The following is a 10,973-nucleotide window of genomic DNA, read 5'->3' on the forward strand; positions in this document are numbered from 1 at the left end:
GACATGCCAAAATAGAAATGTGTATTCCCAGACCTGGAAATGTGTATTTTGAGGGGCAATTGTGTATTTTTCTAAATATAAAGAAATATACTCAGGAAAGACTAAAATCCTTCAATCTCGTAAGATACAGTTACATATACAGTAGATCTAGACTCAAGATGTAAGTCGCTAAAATTCGCGGACTTTTCACGGCCGTATGCGAATTATCTTCACTGAATCTAGAGTAAATCTAGACTCGAGATCTAAGTCACTAAATTCGCGGACTTAGCGAATTATGTTCATTACATTTTAGTGATTTAGCGTAAATCTAGAACTATCGTATTTCTAGAGTAATCTAGACATTAGATGCATAGAGATAATTGAATTGACTAAAATTTACGGAGTTTTCAGGTTAGGTGCGAATCGTCTTCACTAGATTCACTAGATCTAACGTAGATCTAAATCTAGATACTATTTCTAGCTAGATGATTTACGGACTTTCCACGCGAAGTCACTCTTACGGTTAGAATAAGAAGATTTTAGGTGAGGGCTGAGGGAGAGCCCAGAGGGGTGTTGTCCACACATTAGGCTGGTAATTGCTCTATTTATAGACAATAGTCACTACAGACTAGATCTATCGCGCCTTCAGTAGTAACAAAGAAAGGAAACAACCATTTCTACGCTGCTAGGTGAAATGCTTGCTTGAGTCAAGGTCATCTTCAATCATGAGGTCGCGCTTCACAAGTGGGTGAAAGGCGGTGTAAACGCGTCACTGGTCAGCTCATTAATGAACACAGCCAGCCCGTAACGTCATGCGATCAGAATGCCTAGTTACTCTGTTCATTCAAGCGAAGCAAAACATAGCATTGACCGGAAGTTAATTTTTGTGATTACTCTAGAGATAGACATATTGTTTGAGACACGGAAAAAGTTTGACCTAGATCTAGATCTAGACCTACTTTGAGTGGAAGCAGACGTGTTGTTATTGATGTTACTGGATACAAATATTTCTTGTTCAATCATCTACTTTTTTGGATAATTTAATGTGATTCAACTATTGGATATTCCTTACAACTTGGATTATTGAAATAGCACGGATTATTGGAGCAGATTGGATTATTTATTACTCAAAGGTAGGACTCTTTTTTTTTAGAAGAAAAAATAGAAGAAAAAACTAGCATTGAACCTCGTAAATTTAAAATTCATTTGCATGACTATCTTTATAGATTCTAGATCTATTATCTAAATGTAGAGTAGGCAAGATACATAGAGTCTGCTAGCTTCTAGATCTAAATGATTTGTCTATAACATTAAGTATTGAAATCTTACAAATAGAGAAGAAATTATATAGATCTACTGACTCATTACAGACTCTAGATCTATCTATAGATTCTAGATGTAGATTTATTGTATATAGATCTATTTAGATATATAGATCTTTTTAGCATTTTCCAGTTTTCGTTTGATGCTCAATGAAATATAGATCTAATTAATGGTCTAGATCTATATATATATATATACATTTACTATTAGTCCATCTACTAGAATTTAGATCTTCTTCATTCTCTAGATCTAATTTATAGCTAAAAGGCAGATTTTTTTCTTCTATTTTTTTTTTAATATAATCTAATGCATCTTACCCGTCCCAAGAACTTTTAATTATTTAAATGACTTATTATTATACGCATGCACTTAAAACACACATCAGGGTCGGCCTTTGGCATAGGCAAACAAGACAGCTGCCAAGGCCTAGGGCTAGGGGGCTTCAATTGGCGTGGGCATTGCACAGGACTTAAAACATTTTTTAAAAAGAAAAATAGCAAAACTTGTGCCCAATGTTATTGTTGGTGTAGGCCTACACTAGCCTGACTAGGTTTTAAATAAATTGCTTAATTTTCTTTTTCGCTGTTTATTTTTTATTTTTCGATTTGATATGGGGATACCAAATGTAACCAAATTCACTTTGAATAGGGCCTGCAATTATCTAAGGCCGGCCCTGGACACACACGTACACACATAATGCACGCACGCACACACACGCACGCACTATGATGCTTAATCTCCTTAATCGTTCTGCAATTGACGTCTGCCACTGTAAGATTGGAAAGAGCAGTCCAATTCGCCGTAAGGTAAGTGAAACACTCAGGCATTCACAACAGTTTTTGCTGCATCAAAAGTTTCAAGCAATCATTGCACATACAACACCACAATATAGTCTAATATAGAAGTAATCTTTTAATGCCCATGTATCTCTAATAACCTTACCCCGATTTTTATATTCTCTTCTGCATGTTTCTTTTTTTTTTTTCCTTTTGTTCTCTTTTTTTTGTTTGTGTTCAAATTCTCACGTTTTCACTTTAGTTTCATTATATATTATATACATATAATTTAATTTTTATATTTAGATCTAGCAATTGAACATTAAAAATAAGAGTACTCTCGTGTCATAATTATTATTTTACAATTTTTGGATACATAATATAGAAAGATCTAGGTAATGAACATAGATGATTAAAATCAACAGACAATGAACTATTTCCAGCTAGCATTTTTGAAACATTATCTCAATGGAAACTAACAGAAAATGGCTTTGTTTCAAATATTAGCTTGAATATATAGTTATAGGATTAACCCTAGCCCTATATGATTAATAGTCCATATATATATATATGAATTTATGAATCGATCAATCATAGATAAGAATTAGTTTCCGGTTTCCAGTCTAGATATAATATATAAGTCTATGATTAGGTCTTTAGCAAATCTTTTATTTAAATTTTGATTTTAGCAACTCGTACTATTTAGATTATAACCTAACTTTTTATTTAGATTATAGATAATTAAAATTTTGGCTTTAGCAACTCTTTTTAGCTTAGGTTTTGGCCTAAGCAATGTCTGTCTCATTAATGCTTTACAATGTATTTCTATAATCACACGTGCATTTCATCTGACCAACACATTATTTGTCGATTTCTATCAGTTAAAAGTTGCAAGTAATTTTGATAGGAAATGTCACCTAACTTTAATAAAACATATTCTAAGAAGTATTTTCTATGGATGAATGTTTAAGAAAGGCAAAAAGAGCTGCTATATAAATTTGCTTCTAAATATTTTTAAATTAAAAAAATTCAATCATAGTGTTAATGTTAAAATAAAATTTTGATGTGATAACTGTTTACGTTTATTGTATAAATTTAGTGGCGTACGTGAAGGTCCTGACCTAAGTGTGATGAGTTGACATGCTATCACATTGTGGTGTACTTTGTCTCGACCTAAGTGCTATTACTGCACACAATGTCATTATAGACTTGTGATGTTCGTATAGGTGGTTCCGATCTAAGTGTAATGAATTGACGCAATGTCATATTGTGTGGGCCAGCGATTTCCAGCATAGGGGCCGGGGGCTTTTTCCGGCCCACTTTGCCATTCTATCCAACCCAATGAAACATTGACCCACAGTGAATGAGTCTGCTGAAGCTCGCTAACCTTGGATTCGACTTCTACTTTTTTTTTTTGGAAAGGGGGGGGGGGATTGATCCATGAGTCGGTAATTATTTTTTTTTTTACCCACGTTCTAAAAATGTTTGGACATAACTGGTGTTCACTACAAAAGGGTCCCTGCTGTGATCCTTCCTATAATATTTTAAAATATTGGTAAGAATAATTATCGGTATCGCCGCCTGTAAAACATAAATGGAAATCATGGGAATGGCACCCACTCAAATCCAAAAATTTACAAGTCTGGCAACTAAATCCTGCTAATAATAGCTGGTTTTGTTCCTGGATTTATTCCTTCCTATTATATGCTTAAATTTGGTAAGACTCCTCAGTGTTTAGTCTTTGATACAAAAATGGATTGTAAGCAGCTTGTATGCAATAATAAAATTTGAAACTACTTAGTCTTATAATAATAACTGTTATCACGCAGTCCTTGTTCCTATACTACTTATATTTATGTCCCCTTAATTTGAAGGCGGCAAATTTGACACGCATTATCTCAAACTCGACACGCCTGCTGCACACAGAATCAGAGACGTGCAGACGGAACTCATGAACTGACACGTCTGACCCAGCGGGTCATTCTCCTCTCACCCACTGACCCCATTTCAAACAGACCACAATTGTACTCTACATTACAGCGGGAATAAAATGCTATCATAATAATTGCAGTGTGGTGTGGACTATATCAACCCACATTTTGTAGTTACGACGTTGTCACTTGATGCCACTTACAGTGGTGGGAAGGAGGGTCCATCTCAGCTTCAAGCTCTGTTTTTTTTTTGGTTCATTTTTTTCTTCTTCCAAACAGCATTAGACTGTTAACCAAAGTTAAATTGTCTTTTGTTTTGTTTAAAACAATGTTTCTTTTCTTGAGGTATATTTTGAATTTTTTAAAATAAAGTGACAATGGACTTTGTAGCCATCTTCGTGTTAATTGGAAAATGGCAGAGGTTCCCTGTGTACGCGGCCTCCGATCGAGACTCTAGTCCGCGAGTCCGCAGCGACACTGTCACTGGAAATGACAGCGTCAAAATTGACACAAGACCCTCAGCCAGACAGAACACTTGGTTCAATCAGGCCGGTGAGAGGGAGCTCTTGCTCGCTTTTGCTGGCCTAGAGTTTCAAGAACCTATGGTTCAGCTCTACTCAAAATATTGGCGTAGGCCTATATGCTGATTTTTCAAAAGGCGACATTCAAACAGGAAATGCGAATGGACCTCATTCACCAATCGTAAACAAACAACATATAGCCACGTGATTCTCTATCTCTTCTATGCAAAATACGTAATCCATAAAGGCTGTCACGTGATGTGTTTTATCAATATTATTACGTGGCTAAATGTTGTTTGTTTACGATTGGTGAATGAAGTCCATTGTGTTCATCTTCAACCGCGAAAGAGGAGCTGTATATATCAAACCAGATTTTATTTTATATAAATAATAAGAGAAAATAGAAAATAAACTAGCATCTTCTCTTATTATGTGTTATTTAGTACAATAAGTTATCAATAGGTGGACGTCATAGTGAAGGCAGTGGTCACATCTTCGCGAACGATAATATTTCTGATATATGCAATATATGTCTAGTCTGTTAGTGCGTTAGTCTGGACTGTTGTTCGGTCGTCTTGGTGGGCCCTTTTTATTCATTAAATTGTTGAAGTTATCAGCTGGAGTTATTGAATCTATCTCTTAACTGTTCTGTTGATTGTGTCTAGATTGTGTCTAGTTCTAACTCGCATAAAACATCTACATTTATCCACACATCAACAGGAATGGCGACTCTTCTCTGACTACAGGCTAGGTCGTCATCTTCGTAGTTTGCTAGATCTAGATCTACATCTGGATCAGTGGCGTAGCATCCATGGCGCGAAGGGGTTCAATGAACCCGGGCCCACGACCATTTAGGGGCCCATACCCGATGGTGTAACAACCATGGGCCAGGGTCGGATTTACCTCTATGCAACATAAGCTTTAGCTTAGGGCCTCCAAGAAATATTTAGCAGTTACATACAATATTTAGACTTATATGGGGCCCCATATCTCAAATAGGTTAAGGCTTTTTCAGCTCTAAATACGGCACTGCATGGCGCGTAGGGGTTTCATATCACTTGGTCCCATGACTAATGACCAACTGTGGCCTGTCCTACACTGTAATTTTGTAACAATGGTTCAAAATTTAAAAGTTTCCTTAAAATATCCTAAACGTCATATCAAATATCATATTAACTTCTAAACATTAACCCGTGTTTTCACCTACAGTCATTGTAAGGAACTGCCTTCATCAGGTTTATTGTAGGTGACGGTGCGTTGGTGTGACAATTGGGTCCCAAACTCCCATTATTTCTTTTTTGTTCCTCTATGTTAATTAAACCGTTGATAGTTTTACCTTTTTTTTTGGTGCTTTTTTTTAAAGTAAGCATCCTTTTTGTTTTCATTTTTCTATTATCAGAAATCTATATATAGGCCTAGACTTACAATTAGATATTAAACATACAAAAGAGACATCATATACTGTTACTTACGAAAACGTTAAAGCTGTTGACATTTTAGCTAATTACTATGACTGAATTAGGGAGAAGGCTTATAACAAAACTTTTTTTAGATAGAGCGATAATTACATTTATCATGGAACAGTGTCTTTCACTTGAATGGCTGCCTTGTCGTCTAGTATGTGCACTGGACAGTCGTTCGGATGGTCTCGATGGTCTCGGTTTTATATCCTGACACAGCATCAATGTTGTTAGTTTTTTTGAACCGTATCGTCAAAAAAAGGATAGGCCTAATAATGACTTAACTTCAGCAACAAGCTTGTCAAACATACAGACAACATGAAAGACTGAGAACGGTGGATGATGCAAACAAAGAACACATTGAAGAAGTTGATAATTACTGGCTGAAAGTAATTAATCGCATTGTGAATGTTAGTTTTAACTTAAGCATGCAACAACCTTTCATTTAGTGGTCATCGCGAAGAGTGTCGTTTTTGGTGACACAAGTAACAACGACAATATCTTAGCAATAAATAAATTCTTAAGAAATCAAAAACATAAGCCTTTACCTCGACTCACAGATTCAAAGATATAATAGACCTGTTGGGCAATGCAATTTAAAAAAGAAATACTAAAGGAGATCCAATTTGATATCATGATTACAGCCCTCAAAGAGAATTACAAATTTATTAAAATTGCATTTTCTGAAAATGTTTTGTGAACTCCAATGACGAACTACCCAAAGAAATTGTAATCAGAGAGTCATTTTAAGGTTTTCATATTTGTCCGAACCAGAAGTCTTCAGGTTTGACTGAACAAATACTCTAAAGTAATAAAATATCACAATCTTTCTTTAAATTACTGACGATACCAAGGCCATGATGGTTTTCCAATATGAGTGGACAGTACAATAGCCTTCAGTTATTGTTTCAACAAAAGCACCCACGGGCGCATTATGCTCAGTGTGCTGACTAGTACTTAACCATGATCTTAAATGATCCTTTCATTTGGGGGGTGGGGCCCATCAACATATTCTTGAACCCGGGCCCACGAGTACCTTGCTACGCCACTGATCTTGATAAGTACACTACTGGAGGATTACTGTAGGATTACTGTAGGATTACTGGATTAACATTTGTTTATTCATTGTGTCTACTTGATCTGGTCAACATTTGTGCTTGTGATTTAGAGTGTTATGGTCATCTGATCATAGGCCTGCGCAAACCAGAGACAGAGTGTGTAAGGCAGTGCAGTTCAAGACAGGACACGGAGGAGACCGGGATTGTGAGTCGACCATGAAGTCGGTCCTGGCGGAGTCCTCAAGTGTTATGTACGAGTCCAGGAAGAGATAGAGGCAGTATAGTTTAGTACGGTGATGTACAGTGCACCATTAGTAGCTGTTGATTGTGTTGCCAATTGTCTAGTATTGGCTGTTATCTATTTAGTTGACCATTATTAAAGTACCAGATTATTTGGAGCTCTTGTTGTCAGGTTCTTGTGTTGATGTGTTGTGTGTTTAGTAGTGTTTTACAGAACGCCTGATTAGGAGAGAGAGAGAAGAACGTAACAATATTTACAAGCTGACCGTTAGAGTCACCTTGTTGTGTTATTGACTGTTGCAGTGTTGCTGAGCTTGGAATCTACTAGATCTACACACGAGTGATGGAATGCCCTACTACCACACTGCGTGATCGTCTATTCAACCTGTGAGGTTGCTTATTTTATTCTTTAAAGAGAGAGTTGGACTTAGCCATTTTTTTTTATCTCTCTTGAAACAGCACCACCAGCTTGTCTTAGTATTGACATTTGTCACTTTGTTCCTGACCTGAAGACAGAAGCCAGCACCAACAGATCAACATATCAGCGCAAGTAGAACCGGAACCGTGGAACTTAACCAGGGGCCTTTTTTTGGAAAACCTTACCATATCACTATTTAAGACAGGGGTTCTCAACCTGTGGGTCGCCACCCCCTTGGGGGTCGATTGACAATTTGTCAGGGGTCGTTTAAGACCATCGAAAGTATGGCCTAATCTAAAATGTAAAAACTTGACACATACATGTTTTTGTAACAACGGAAATTACTATTTTTTATTGTTATTCGAAGATAGATGTAGCAGACAGCAGAATCAGAATTCATTTCAAACATTTTAATTGTCGCAGCAGAACAAATTTCAACAGTTTAAGTAAATGCGCTTAATGCATAAGCCTGTTCGTGTTGTAAAGCTCTGGTATGCCGTACGTAAGGTCATGAGTCATTATTAATCGTCAATAATAATAAGATATAAGTGAATTTAAGGTTCGCCACTTTTTTTTTTTTTTTTTTTTTTTTTATTATTATTATTTTTTTTTTTAGTGACTTATGAGTTATTAAAAATTTATTTTTATTGCTATTATTTTTGCAACAATTTTTCCCTTAAGAACCTAAGACAAAGGACCTCCATCCTATATCCTTAGGAATTCTCTGGGGTCTGCTAGAGTTACAAAAATGTACATATTATGAAACAATTTGGTTTCTATAAAGTACAGAGCTCAAAGTAAGTATGTGTATGAAGAGCTTACAAAATTATTTCATTTTAGAATATAACTCATTTTAAGATTAAATTCATTATTTATTTTTATTATTATTTATTGTGATAGTGTTTTTGTTTTTTTTAACAATTTAGTAGTCCATTTGCTCCATTTTCATGAAATCCTGTCCTGTTTGGGTTGTCTTGAAAATTTATTAATTTGGTCAAAGGGATGTAACGAAAAGAAATTTCCACCTTGCATCTTCCAGTCCTAATTGTCTCTCTTGTTGAAAAAAGAAATTAATAAATAGTTTTAGGTAATTTTTAGTAATTATAATTTTAAAGCAAATAAATGATGTATTAAATACATACACATGCAAATTTTTAATAGTTATTACTTATACAAACACACACACCCATTACATTCAAAACTTATTTTCTTCATTGTTTAAACAGACTTTGTGAATTGATAATTTATGATAAAAATGGAACCTTCCAATTCATTGGAAGAAAATAAAGGAATCCTTGAGAAAAAAAAAATAAAAAAATAAAAATAAAAAATAAATAAATAAAAAAAAAAATAAAAAATTCCTTGATTTAATATATAACATATGTACATACAATGGATCAATATAAAATTACATTTGGGGTTAGCCTTTATAGTGTTTAATTTTAAAATCAACTATATTTCTATATATTTTATCCAAATCATTAGGGTTAAAATTGACATTATGATACACAGCTTTAAGTCTACTGTTCCATACTAAGTTTCTGTATTCTGATAAAATTATTAAGTTAAAATTATGTATCATCTTGTGTTTAGCTTTAGGCAACTTGTTTAAGAGAATAGATAAATTAATATTCACATAGGTTTCACAATTTCCTTCTAATGAATCTCTTACAGTATTTCTAACATTACTAAATAAAGAACATTCTAAATATAAATGCTTTTCATTGTCACCATTAACAGATTGACAAAATTTACAATATTTTACACCAGGTTTTTTCTTTGAAAATGGAGTCATCCCAAAGATAAGTCTGTAAGATATTTCTTTAGCTTTTGTTGCAATGTGTTTGTTATGAAGGTTAGTAAAAGTGTCTTTAAAATCTGTTATATTTAAATCTTTTCCCCATTTAATCCTAATAGCTAAATTTTCTTGTAACTGTTTTTTTAATGTTGTGTATATTTCTTTATATTTATTGTGTATTGAAGGTTCATTGCTTGAAAGAGTTCTTGAGATGGATCTATAAAAAGGATGTAAGTTTGTGCCAAAATAGTGTGGAATGTTGTTTTGTATTGGAATTAAATTGCTTAATCTCAAACCATAATAATATATTGTAAAAGGAAAATCATTTGGATTCTTAACTACTTGACCTATGAATTTTAATCTGAGTGCACATATTTTAGTTTTGATGTCTTGTAAATTGATCCCCCCATCCTCTTTGTTTTGAATAATTGTAGTATGTTTGATGTTTCTAAGTGTGTTTTTGAAGATGAAACTTCTAATTATGTTATTTAATTGAAATATGTATTTTGTAGGAGGTTCTATAATATTGGCTAAATAGACTATCTTTGGGATGACCAAATTGTTTATAAGGATGGCTCTACCAAAAATAGTAGAACCTGTGTGCTTGTACCTGTTAACTAAATTGGATGCCTTAATAATAATATTTTTCCACTGATCTTCACAGAAGAAAAAGGGATTACTATTGTATTCTATACCACATATTTTGATTTTATTTACAAGTTTAAAAGAATATTTTTCCTTAAATGTCCACCTCCCTACACCCATTATTGAGGATTTATTTATGTTAATTTTAGAACCACTGGCATGGCCAAAAATTGTAAACTTTTTAACTATGTTATTAATATCATTTTCAGAGGAGGGAAAAAATGTTGTGTCATCGGCATAAGCCTTAACTTTAACTACTGGGATGGGTCCCGGGATTTTTGTTCCTTTGATAGATGGATCTGACCTAATAGATTCTAGAAAAGGTTCTAGACAAAGGATGTATAAAAAGGGGGATAAAGGACAGCCTTGTCTAACAGATCTTTGAATTGGAAAGGATTGGCTTAAAGAATGGTTGATTATTAGTCTACTGCTGGCATTGGTGTAAATTAGTTTAATGCATTTTATTAAAAAAGGGCTGATTTTACATTTTTCTAATATTTTAAAGAGGAAATTATGGCTGACTCTATCAAATGCTTTCTCTTGGTCTACAGATAACAAGGCAACGCTAGAGTTTTTTTCATGACTGTACATGATAAAATCTCGAATGAAATGTGTCATTCCATCAATACTCCTGTCGGGGTGGGTGCAGTATTGGTCTTGTCCTACGAGTTGGGGAGTGAAGGGTTTAAGTCGTTTAAAAATCATTTTTGTCAGTTGTTTATAGTCTGTATTGAGTAGTGAGATGGGCCTGTAGTCACTTGGAGAACTGTTATCTGTTGTTTTTTTGGCTAATAGTGTAATATATGCTTCGTTGAAATTTTTTG

The 10,973-nt window shown here is 34.3% G+C and overlaps 1 long non-coding RNA gene across 2 annotated transcripts; it reads left to right on the top strand.

Annotated features, from left to right (window-relative positions):
- The first annotated feature begins 909 nt into the window (after positions 1 to 909).
- LOC129923288 (uncharacterized) lies at positions 910 to 9,699 on the top strand. 2 transcript variants are annotated; one of them, XR_008775233.1, is made up of 3 exons: positions 910 to 1,112; positions 8,388 to 8,503; positions 9,477 to 9,699. It is a non-coding gene; the product is annotated as an uncharacterized LOC129923288 (long non-coding RNA). The 2 variants fall into 2 exon arrangements; XR_008775234.1 differs by having other exon boundaries at positions 8,424 to 8,503.
- Positions 9,700 to 10,973: the final 1,274 nt, after the last annotated feature.

This window comes from Biomphalaria glabrata, chromosome 16, assembly GCF_947242115.1.
Source record: "Biomphalaria glabrata chromosome 16, xgBioGlab47.1, whole genome shotgun sequence".
Classification (NCBI taxonomy): Eukaryota; Metazoa; Mollusca; class Gastropoda; family Planorbidae; genus Biomphalaria; species Biomphalaria glabrata.